The following is a 12,885-nucleotide window of genomic DNA, read 5'->3' as shown; positions in this document are numbered from 1 at the left end:
CAGACCATCCTACACAATATGCGAAAATTTCGAGGTAATCGGTTCAGCAAGAGTCGAGAGAGTTCGGTCTATATGACAGCTATATACACATCTGAACCGACCAGGGTCAAATTAAAGAAAAATGTCGAAGAGCCTAACACAACTCACTGTCCCAAATTTCAGCAAAATCGGATAATAAATGCGGCTATTATGGGCCTAAGATCCTAAATCGGAGGATCGGTTGATATGGCAGCTATATTCAAATCTGAACCAATCTGGGCCAAATTGACGAGGGATGTCGATGGGACAACTCACTGTCCCAAATTTCAGCAAAATCGGATAATAAATGTGGCTTTTATGGGCCTAAGACCCTAAATCGGAGGATCGGACAGCTATAAACAAATCTGGACCGATCCGGGCCAAATTAACGAACTAACTTTAACACATCTATCCATTCATGGCAAGTGACCGACCTGGGCCTCCTGTGCCAATTTGTTTGTGTCAGTGACAGAGAGAGAAACGGCAATTATATTCGCTTTAATAGACTTTATTTTCGAGAATAGGTACCTAAACTAGATGCTACAGAATCAAGCTTAAGTTTTAATTGGAGATTGGAGGGCTGCCTATGTGCACGGTTGGCTCGTGATTTTCCTAGTGGGAGTGTGTGAGGCGTAAATCACCGTAGACGAGCGGCGCAAGTGTGCTTCGCAGGCGCAGCGGCTCTTGCATTCGTAAGTCTGAGTCTATTGTCTCGGAAACGTGGTTCACTCACGGCGTGGATACGGCACTGAATCACAGGGTGATGTTCGTGAACAGATGACACGCGGGTGTGTTCGGGGGCTCAGAGGCTCTTATGTCTGAAAGACAAAGGCAAGGTGCTGTTTACGTTTGTCTCGTAGACATGGTTCACTCACGGCGTGATTACGACACTGAATTACGAGTGGACGGTCGTGGACGGAAGGCAGCGGGTCTTGCTCCGTAAAACTAAGGCGTTTGCCTCGGAGACGTGGTTCACTCACGGTATGGATACGGCACTGAATCGCTGTGTGATGGCCGTGGACAGATGACACTCGGGTGTATACGCGGGCTCAGAGGCTCTTATGTGTGAAGGACAAAGGCGAGGCGCTGTCTACGTTTGTCTCGGAGACGTGGTTCACTCAAGGCGTAAATACGACACTGAATTACGAATTTATGGTCGTGGACAAAAGCCAAGTGGGAGTATTCGCGGTTCTTATGTCTGAAGGACAATGGCGAGGTGTTGGCTACGTTTGTTCCAGAGTGATTCACACACGGTTGCATACGGCTCTAAATCACATGGTGATGGTCGCGAACAGAAAGCGTATGATCGTTTTCGCGAGCCCGGCGGCTCTTATGCCTACGGCACTAAATCACGGGGTGATGGTCGCGGACAGGAAGCATATGGTCATATTCGCAGGCTCAGCGGCTCTTATGTCTGAAGGACAATAGCGAGGTGCTGGCTACGTTTGTTCCGGAGACATGATTCACTCACGGCTGGTAGAGGGATTAGGATGAGATTCACTCACGGCGTGAATACGGCACTAAATCATATGGTGATGGTCGCGGACAGAAAGCGTATGATCGTATTCGCGGGCCCAGCGGCTCTTATGCCTATGGCACTAAACCAAGGGGTGATGGTCGCGGACAGGAAGCATATGGTCATATTCGCAGGCTCAGCGGCTCTTATGTCTGAAGGACAAAGGCGAGGTGCTGGCTACGTTTGTTCCGGAGGGGTGATTCATTCACGGCGTGATGGCTGTTTTAGTCACCTGATGGTGGTGTGTAGAGGGGGTCTGATGTGATTCACTCACGTCGTGAATACGGCACTAAATCACATGGTGATGGTCGCGGACAGAAAGCGAATTCACGGGGTCAGCGGCTCTTATGCCTACGGCACTTAATCACAGGGTGATGGTCGCGGACAGGAAGCAAAGAAAGGACTAAGGCGAGATGCAGGCTACGTTTGTTTCGGTGACGTGACTCACCGTCGGGACGGCTGTTTTAGTCACCGGATCGCGTGGTCACTTGCTCAGCGGCTCCTATGTCTTGTGGACAGCGGGCAATATGTGCAGCTTCGCGATAAAAGGAACTAATTCAATAATACTTAAATAATTCAACAATTCAATGCGATAATTCATTCTTCCAAGACTACATGGCACTGAATATGTGGACAGGTAAACGAGCGAAGCTACCTTTATCGTCACAAAGTTCCAAGATCAAAGAACTGGCTTAATAGATGGTGCATTGGGGTTGGACGAGAAATAGAGGCAACTTTTTCCCTTGTATTGGCATACACAATATAATCGATCATCATCATCATCATCTTTTGCGAATCTAACCTATGCTAGCCACGTTTTGTTATAGCCATTCTATGTAACACCTGTAATACATTTAAAACTTAAAAAAAAATGCCTAAAACTATTCGATATCCTTATATTGATGGTATGCATAGTTCAGCTTATTGCTCCAAACCACTGTTCCTTTCTGATTATGCCTTCTATATTTCCTTGTATTGCTGTAGGTATGCGAAGACATATCAGCGAGTTGTCATGTCGTTTAAAATACTATGGCCGAAAACAACACATTTAATCATTTGTATTTTTTCACTGCGTACGCCATAATTTATTTTCTTTAAGATTTAATGTGGCAAGAGATAAAACCAGAAATCAGCCAAAAGCCACAGCAAAAGCACCAAGAACAGACGATGTTGCAGTCACAACTGACAACTTGGCCAAAAGCAATCGAAGAACGATTCCTTTTTATGAGTGAAGACACACACACACACACACTCATATGCATATACATGTGTATGTGTTGTTAATATTTCGATAGTTGTCGAAAGGAAGATCAAAGTGGGGGATATTATAAGGAAAATTCCTTGAAATGGGCCAAGTGTTTCCTAAAAATTGCAGCCATAGAAAAATTTTCCAAAAATATGATATAACATAAAATGGTGTTGATATATTTTGCCAGAAATTTGGCTGGGCAGACACGTCCCCCCAGCACTGAACGCCAGGATTGGGATGCCGAAGAAAATATTAGAAACATTCTACAATGTTGGGTATACTGGCGACATTTGCCATTCTGTCTTGGCTATAAAAATAATATGAAGGCCATTGAGACGCAGAGGTTAGTATGAGCGCCTAAGACGCCGAATGCCTGGGTTGAAATCCTGGCGTGAAATCTGAATAGGCATTGAACCTGGATATGCAGTTAGACGACATATTGGTGAAGACCAAGAGATCGGTCAAATATCAAGGGATAGGACTGGACTAAGGACTAAGGTGAGCCTCTCCCGAGCAGGTGCAGACTCTTAATGCAGACATGCAATAGCATCCTCCTCTATGGAAGCGAAAAAATGGGGTCAGATACTGCATGCAGCCGCGAGGATAACGGCGCAATTCATTCGACTAAGGTGAGCCTCTCCCTAGCAGGCGCAGACTCTTCATGCAGACATGCAATAGCATCCTCCTCTATGGAAGCGAAACATGAGATCAGATACTGCGGACAGAATGCCAAGCGAAATTCCTGCTCTCGGTACAGAGGAGGGCGGCTTTGAGGGTCATATCATCCTACCGGACAGTGGTGGAACCCGCAGCCCTTACGAGTATAATAGCCGGAATGGTTTTGATAGACCTTTAGGCAATGGAGCGCGCTAGGCTCGACACCTCAAGTTGCAACACCCAGGGTGACAGGGTGGGATTCAAACGAATCATACACGGGCCATAAGAGATGGTGGTGGGTATAAAAAGAATAAAAGAAAAGATTTGCTCTGCTATTAGAGCGATATCAAGATATGGTCCGGTTCGGACCACAATTAAATTATTTGTTGGAGACCTGTGTAAAATGTCAGCCAATTCGAATTAGAATTGCGTCCTTTGGGGGCTCAAGAAGTAAAATAGAGAATTATATGGCAGCTGTATCATGCTGTAGACCAATTCAGACCATAATACACACGTATGTTGAGGGTCATGAGATGATCCGTCGTACAAAATTTCATTTCAATCGGATAAGAATTGCGCCCTCTAGAGGCTCAAGAAGTCAAGACCCAAGATCGGTTTATATAACCGCTATATCAGGTTATGGACCGATTTAAACCATACTTGGTACAGTTGTTGGCTATCATAACAAAACACGTCGTGCAAAATTTCATTTTAATCGGATAAGTATTGCGCCCTCTAGAGGCTCAAGAAGTCAAGACCCAAGATCGGTTTATATGGCAGCTATATCAAGATATTAACCGATTTGAACCTTACTTAATACAGTTATTGGTTATCACAACAAGATACGTCGTGGAAAATTTCATTCCAATCGGATAAGAATGGCGCCCTCTAGAGGCTCAAGAAGTCAAGACCCAAAATCGATTTTTATGGCAGCTATATCAGGTTATGAACCGATTTATACCATACTTGGCACAGTCATTGGCCATCATAATAAAATACGTCGTCCAAAATTTTATTTCAATCGGATAAGAATTGCGCCCTCTAGAGGCTCAAGGAGTCAAGACCCAAGATCGGTTTATATGGCAGCTATATCAAAACATGGACCGATATAGCCCATTTACAATCCCAACTGACCTACACTAATAAGAAGTATTTGTGCAAAATTTCAAGGGGTTAGCTTTACTCCTTCGAAAGTTAGCTTGCTTTCGACAGACAGTTGGACGAGGGACGAGGGACGGACGGACGGGCGGACGAACGGACAAACGGACGGAGGGACGGACGGACAGACGGGCGGACAGACGGGCGGACATGGTTAGAATATATGATCAAGAATATATATACTTTATGAGGTCTCAGACGAATATTTCTAGTAGTTACAAACAGAATGACAAAATTAGTATACCCCCATCCTATGGTGGAGGGTAAAAAAATGCGCTTGCAGTGACTCTAGAAGTGAATCGAGCGATATATAAATGTATGAAAGCTATATCCAAATCTAAACCGATTTCTATGAACTTCACCAGCAATGCCGAGAGTCATAAGAAAATTCTTCCTGCCAAAGTTCAAGAGAATCGGTTAACAAATGACCATTTTATTGTTGTAGTTTTACAAATCGGGCGAACATATATATGGGAGCTATATCCAAATCTGAACCGATTTTTTCCAATTTCAATGGGCTTCGTCTCTAGGCCGAAAAACATGATCGAATGAAAATTTTAAGACGATCGGATGAAAATTGCGACCTGTAATTTGTACACAAATTAACATGGACAGACGGACAGAAAGACAGACAGAGGGACAGACATACGGACAGCCATACGGACAGACAGACAGACATACGGACAGACAGACAGACATAGCTAAATTGTATCAGAAAGTGATTCTGAGTCGATAGGTATACTTATCAATGGGTCCATCTTTCTTTCTTTTGGGTGTTAAAAACAAATTGAACAACTAGAATCGGAAAACACTTGTAAAGATGGGAAAATTCCACAAAAATTAAGTTTAGAGGCAAGTTCGTGTTTCAATTTGCAGAGACACGAAAAAAAAAAAATATTTTCTCCTTAAAGATGCCAAATTTTCAGCAGAACATTTTTTTTAACTTAATATTTGTAAAAATTTGCCTGATATCACTTTTAATTATTCTTTTTTTTCTATCTGCCAGGTAATTCCCAAAGTTATGAGAAGAAATATATGACCAGCAATTCGTTTACATATAATAAACGATTTGCCTAGTGTGACAGCATTTAGACACTCCCCCCATTTGTGAATGAATCGATGTTTGGAGTGTCTTACCCTCCCATAACTTGGGCCTTATTGCTGTGGTCTATGTTGGCAATATGGAGTTGTGAGTCTAAGTTGCCGTATGTAAAACACTCTTCAGCTGAAATGAACTTCAGAGGGAACATTTTCCAGCATTGGCTTGAATTTATTTCATTGTTGGTAGTTTTTTTTTTTTATAAAATTTTCTTGGCTGATGTTGCTTTTGGAGTTTCGTTGTATAGACACTAAATGCTCATTTGACTAGAATGGCAAATAAAAGCAAGCGGTACAAAAAAAAACTCACCATCTAAAGACCAAGTGGCCCAAAAACTAAACAAAAAAAAAAATCCAAAGAAAAATCATCAACAAATGTCTCAACTAAAAAATCGTGATCATAGAAACAAACTGGGATTTTTCGTTTGTCTCTTGGAACAATCGCAGAATTAGGGGCTAAAAAAAAGAAGAAAATCACAGCCATGGCTTAGGCGTAAGTTCTGTGCAGTTAGATAGCAAATGGGGTTTGTAATAGAGGAAAGGGGAACAAATCTTTTGCAAAAAAAAAAACCCAAGTTTGCACAGAGTAACAACGTTGACAATGACGATGACTACAACGACAAACAACCAAACGAAAATCTAACAAAACAAACATTAAACAGTAGCAAAAACAAGACAAAAGACAAACTTATCGTTTGAATTATCGACATTCATTTGCATTTTTATGCCAAAGATAAATTTCATATTGAACGTAAAAGAGGAATAAAACCTTAAAAAATAAAAATAAACGGAAGGGGAAAAAATCCAAAAATATTTTAAAAGATTCTACTGAATAGAAATAAAAAATTTTAATGATTTTTTTTGAGGGGTGGAAATTTACTTACATGGCAGACGGTTTTGTATACCCTACACCACCACTGTGAAGAAGAAGAGCTATACCCATTGATAAGTATACCGATCAGCATAAAATCACTTTCTGATCTTATTAAGCTCTGCCCGTCTGCCATGTAAGTGCAAATCGGACAATATATGGGAGCAATATATAAATCTGAACCGATTTTTACCACTGGCCAAAAAGGGACATATGCAAAATTTCCTGGCGATTAGACAACAAATACGACCTGTACCGTGATGACAAGGATACATGGACTCACAAACGAACATGGCTAAATCCAATCAGAAAGTGATTCTGAGTCGGTCGGTATCCTTATTAGCGTTGCAAACAAATGCATAAACTTGTAATTCCCTGTACCACAGTGGTGGTGGAGGGCTTAAACAAGTAAAAAGGCGTTAAGTTCGGCCGTAGCGAACTTTGGATACCCACCACCTCGGGCATATATGTATATATATTATAACTTGGGTTGCCCAAAAAGTAATTGCGGATTTTTTTTAAAGAAAGTAAATGCATTTTTAATAAAACTTAGAATGAATTTTAATCAAATATACTTTTTTTTACACTTTTGTTTCTAAAGCAAGCTAAAAGTAACAGCTGATAACTGACAGAAGACAGAATGCAATTACAGAATCACAAGCTGTGAAAAAATTTGTCAAAGCCGACTATATGAAAAATTTGCAATTACTTTTTGGGCAACCCAGTGCCTTTCATCAAAATCCCCTGAAAATTGCATATCTTATGTCCCATAGCAGTTATATCGAAATATGATCCGATTTGGACCAAACGCTAATAGGTACAAGTCATTCTTCAATTATGTATAACAAAATATTGGTCTTTTTAGTAGCTATATCTAAAAAAAACCGATCTGAACCATATACAACATGGATATCGAAAAGCCTTACATAAGTCAATGTGTCAAATTTCAGTTAAATCGGATTTTAAATGCCCCTTTTTTGGGGCCAAGACTTTAAATCGAGATATCGGTATATATGGAAGCTATATGAAAATCTTCATCGATCTGGACCAAATAGCAAAAATATATAGAGGGGCTTAACTGAATTTTCTGCCCCAAATTTCGTCAACATTAGACAATAAATCCGCCTTTTATGGGCCCAAAAATTTAAATCGAGAGATCGGTCTATATGGCAGCTATATCCAAATATGGACCGATCTGAGTGAAATTGAAGAAGGGCCTCACACAACTCACTTTCCTAAATTGCGGCGACATCGGATAATAAATGCGCTTTTTGTGGCCCCAAAACCTAAAACCGAGAGATCGGTCTATATGGCAGCTATATCCAAATCTGGACCTATCTATGCCATAATGCAGAAGTATGTCAAGTGGCTTAACCTAACTCACTATCCAAAATATTGGCGACATCCGATTATAAATGCGCCTTTTATGGGCCTAAGACCCTAAATCGGAGGATCGGTTTATACGGTAGCTATATCCAAATCTCGACCGATCTGAACCAAATTGACGGAGAATGTCGAAGGGCCTAAGACAACTCACTGTCCCAAATTTCAGCAAAATCGGATAATAAATGTGGCTTTTATGGGCCTATGGGCCAAATTCACGAAGGATGTCAGAGGGCCTAAGGCAACTCACTCTAAAATTTCAGCAAAATCGGGTAATAAATGTGACTTTTATGGGCCTAAGACCCTAAATCGGAGGATCGGTCTTTATGGCAGCTATATTCAAATATGAACCGATCTGAGCCAAATAGACGAAGAATGTCGGAGAACCTAACACAACTCATTGTACAGAATTTCAGCAAAATCGGATAATAAATGTGGCTTTTATGGGCCTTAGACCCTAAATCGGCGGATCCTCCGATAAAGGGTCTTAGGCCCATAAAAGCCACATTTATTATCCGATTTTGCTGAAATTTGGGACAGTGAGTTGTTTTAGGCCCTTTGACATCCTCCGCCAATTTGGCCTAGATCGGTTCAGATTTGGATATAGCTGCCATATAGACCGATCCTCCGATTTAGGGTCATAGGCCCATAAAAGCCACATTTATTTCCCCATTTTGTTGAAATTTGGGACAGTGAGTTGTTTTAGGCCCTCCGACAACCTTCGTCAATTTGGCTCAGATCGGTCCAGATTTGGATATAGCTGCCATATAGACCGATCCTCCGATTTTGGATTAGGCCCAAAAGAGCCACATTTAGTATCCGATTTTGATGAAATTTGGGACAGTGAGTTGTGTCAAGCCCTTCGACTTCCTTCGTAAATTTGGTCTAGATCGGTCGAGATTCGGAATGAAAGGTGGTTTACATATATACCCGAGGTGGTGGGTATCCAAAGTTCGACGCGGCTGAACTTAACGCTTTTTAACTTGTTTTTTTTTAGTTTTTTGTGTGCCGTTAAGATTATGTTTGGTAAAATGATATCCACTGATTAGGTTTTTTTTATGAGAATTATTTTAAGACACACAACCTTTAGGTTTGAAATTTCCCTTGATAAATAGACGCATTGAACTCTACATCAAGATTCCTTTTTAATTCACATTGATTTTTACAAAACCAAAAAAAAAAAAAAAACGTTAGCATGAAATTGGCCAATTGTGGTCTAGATTGTTGTTGGGTATGTCGTCTATCACACCCTCTTAATTTTCATTTGGTGTTCTTGTTCTTCGTGATGGCTGTTTGTTAACTGCTCCATAATAGTTTTGGCTTCAAAGAAATTAGCATAAAATTAATTGAATATCCCCTGTAGGAAATGTCACGATTGCTTTGCTTTTCCAAATAAATGTTTTAAATACAGCCTCTTCACCACAATTTTCTTAGACTGCGATGAAGACTAGAGCTTGACATTCGAAAGCCCCTACAAACAGATGCTACAATTGAGTGCGCCGTCCTACATCAACCTCGTCTTAGCCACCAAGCACAATGCCACCATTGAAAAGACAGCACCGAGCCGTCATTATCATTGCATACTCACGAATGTTTCTAGTTTGGACTGTTTTTTTTTTCATTTCTTGTTTTTTCTCTTTTGGGATGCCCCGGAAAAGAATGAACATAAAATGGGCTTTGATGATGCTTCTGTGGCTGCAATATTTGCGCATTGTAGAGAGGTGAAGTGGGTGAGTAGTACTGCGCTTGCTAGTTTGGCTGATTCTATAACAACTTGTATTCTTAAATCATAATGCCACATAATGAATGCAAAAAATGGAGAAATTTGCGTCATACATAAATCAAAGTCAAATACTTTAACAACAACACAGTGCAGCACAGCAGAGCTCAGCAGCAGCAACAACAACAACAAGGGCAAAACAAAACTATAACCGAAAAACTGCGAAATGAAACAAACAACATCACAACTAATGCCGATGTTGCTGCTGTTACTTTGGTTAACTCTGCTACAGCATTTGGCTCTTGTATTATGACTACAAAAGGTTTTCACAAAAGATTCTTTGGAAAGGCCACTAACTTTTTGTCACTAAAGTGAGTGACTCGAGTGACATCTGTTTTTCCTTTATAAAATCACCTGGTTTTTGACATAAGAGCGAATAAAAACCTCTCATTTTCAGTGACACTAACTTAGTGGGACAGATAACTAATGAACATTTCTTCTAAAGACAAGGTTAGGTAAGGTTGAAGAACCGCCTGTCCCTACCCAAGCACGGAGCTAGTGGCACCTCAACAAACCTCAGGAGACATACCAGAGGTACGTTTGCAAGTTCACCCAGATCACAGAAGAAACGGCTCCCCAGAAAGGAGAGGCTACGAATTCTCCGAAGGTAGAATTAAAAAAAAATCGAAATTTCGAATTGTCTTGGATATAAAATGAAATGGTATTAAAAATTAGTTTCCTTTAAAAAAAAGAAGAAAAAAACTATTTGCTGTCTTAATTCACTTTTCGACTGCTGTAATATTTGTAGCTTCCCAGAATGTTAGTTATGGCAGCATAGCAAACTGGCAAACAAAAACAGAAAACATTTTTTAACTGATTGTTAGCGTCTAAGTATGTGGTGAATGAGCTTGTAGAGTAAAGTACCCCCAGAATGATGATTACCACGGCAACAATGGTGCGCAGGCGCACAGCCACCAAAGTCAAAGAACCAAACAACTGTGAGTCTCCGAAAAAACACTGACTGAGTGGCTGTCTGCAAAAGCGACAAAGCGACTATGACGATCATGATGATGATGATGACAAAGTTGAAGTTGATGATGAGGAAAGAGAGAGAGGACGAGAGCCAACATTGGCAACAGCAAAAACTCCAACATGAGTTGGTGGCTGGCGCTTAATGATTGTTATGAGCCTATAAAGCCACCCCCATGAAAAAAAGGAACAACAACTTTCAGCAAACCACTAGTACATAACATTTCATTGCCATTCTTTCATTTCGGATTTTAGCTCATTTTTTCTGAGGATTTCTTTTTTCTCTGGGCTTATTGTTAAAGTCTTGGCATAACACAAAGTAAAAGAATGAAAAAAAAAAAAATTCTAAAAACACATTCACATACTCACGTAAATAGAACGACCATAACAATCACTGAAATTGCCAACTACTTACTCACTCTGCTGTTGGGGAGAGACTGCTGATATGATGTTTGGTGCCAATGGCAGGTGGTGAAAAAATGTTGGGTTTGAAGTGCAAAGTAACATAGGCAACAAGTATATTAGAAACACCATTCATTCTGCCAATCAATGGGTTCCCTGCTACTAATATCTGAATTATATATGGGCAACAGATGGCAGCAGGTTTTGTAAAAAAAGATCTAGTGAAGATTATAGGGGATTATTATAAAATAGTTGTCCAACTTATTTTATGGGCATTATTCAAATTGCTTAAAACTTGTGCCCTCCAGAGGCTTAAGAAGTCGAAACGGGAGATAAGTTCATATAGCAGCTATATTAAAGCATGGACCGATTTGACCCTTTTGTCATCCCATCTGAGGTGTGCCTTTTCGTCCGTCCTTCCATCATACCTTTCTCCAGTCCTTCCTTACGTCTGTCCTTAGGTCCGTTATTGCAAATGTAAATTTGACCATGAAGATTCCATTAAGGATGAGGGACAAACTTCTCACATGCCAATGAGTGTTGGATCTGCTTTATATAGCCCAGTCAGAATGGCATGCCGCAGAGCGACGACACCCCTTTGGGGAGATGTTTTTATATGACATGGTACCACACAAACGTCGTCAGCATTAGGAGAGGATAACCACTGCTGAACATTTTTTCTGATGTTCTGGCCAGAATTCGAACTAAGGTGTTCATGCTGATTTCTGCGCTATGGTGGTCTCCGTTAGTTAGTCCGTCATTACGCCCATCCTTAAGTCCGTCTCTCGATTATCTTCCGCCCCTCGTTTTTCTGTCCTTCCGTCTTTTCTGCTGTCCTTTCTTCCGACCATACGTTCGCCCTGTTAAATTTTTTCCGTCCCTTGTCTTCTTGTCCTTACGCCCGTCCTTACGTCCGTCCTTACGTCCGTCCTTACGTCCGTACTTACGTCCGTCCTTACGTCCGTCCTTACGTCCGTCCTTACGTCCGTCCTTACGTCCGTCCTTACGTCCGTCCTTACGTCCGTCCTTACCTTCCGTCCTTACGTCCGTCCTTACGTCCGTCCTTACGTCCGTCCTTACGTCCGTCCTTACGTCCGTCCTTACGTCCGTCCTTACGTCCGTCCTTACGTCCGTACTTACGTCCGTCCTTACGTCCGTCCTTACGTCCGTCCTTACGTCCGTCCTTACGTCCGTCCTTACGTCCGTCCTTACGTCCGTCCTTACGTCCGTCCTTACGTCCGTCCTTACGTCCGTCCTTACGTCCGTCCTTACGTCCGTCCTTACGTCCGTCCTTACGTCCGTCCTTACGTCCGTCCTTACGTCCGTCCTTACGTCCGTCCTTACGTCCGTCCTTACGCCCGTCCTTACGTCCTTACGTGCGCCTATTTGCCATTGCATACTTTCATCCTTACGTCCAACCTTACGTTCTTTCTTACCGCCATCCTTCGTCCGCCCCTACATCCTTTTTTTCTTCCGTTCGTCAATCCTCTCGGTTCTCTGCTCTTACGCCTGTTTTTCTCTTCGTGCGACTTTCGGACCTTTAGTTCGTCCTTCTGTTTTCCATCTATCTCCACCACAATTTGTTTATACTGGGATAAAGACCAGGGCTTTACATTCGAAAGCCCCTACAAACAGATGCTTCAATTGAGTGTGCCGTCCTTCATCATCCACGTCTCAGCCACCAAACCACCCCACCATAGAAAAGACAGCACCGATCCCCTGCTATCGACCATCGTTGCGCCTGTCATTAAGAACATCCTTACGTTTGTCTTTACGTTCATCCT

The sequence above is a fragment of the Stomoxys calcitrans genome, chromosome 3 (genome assembly GCF_963082655.1).
Source record: "Stomoxys calcitrans chromosome 3, idStoCalc2.1, whole genome shotgun sequence".
NCBI classification, from domain to species: Eukaryota; Metazoa; Arthropoda; class Insecta; order Diptera; family Muscidae; genus Stomoxys; species Stomoxys calcitrans.
The sequence above is the reverse complement of the archived record's forward strand: the minus strand, read 5'-3'. Positions refer to the sequence as shown.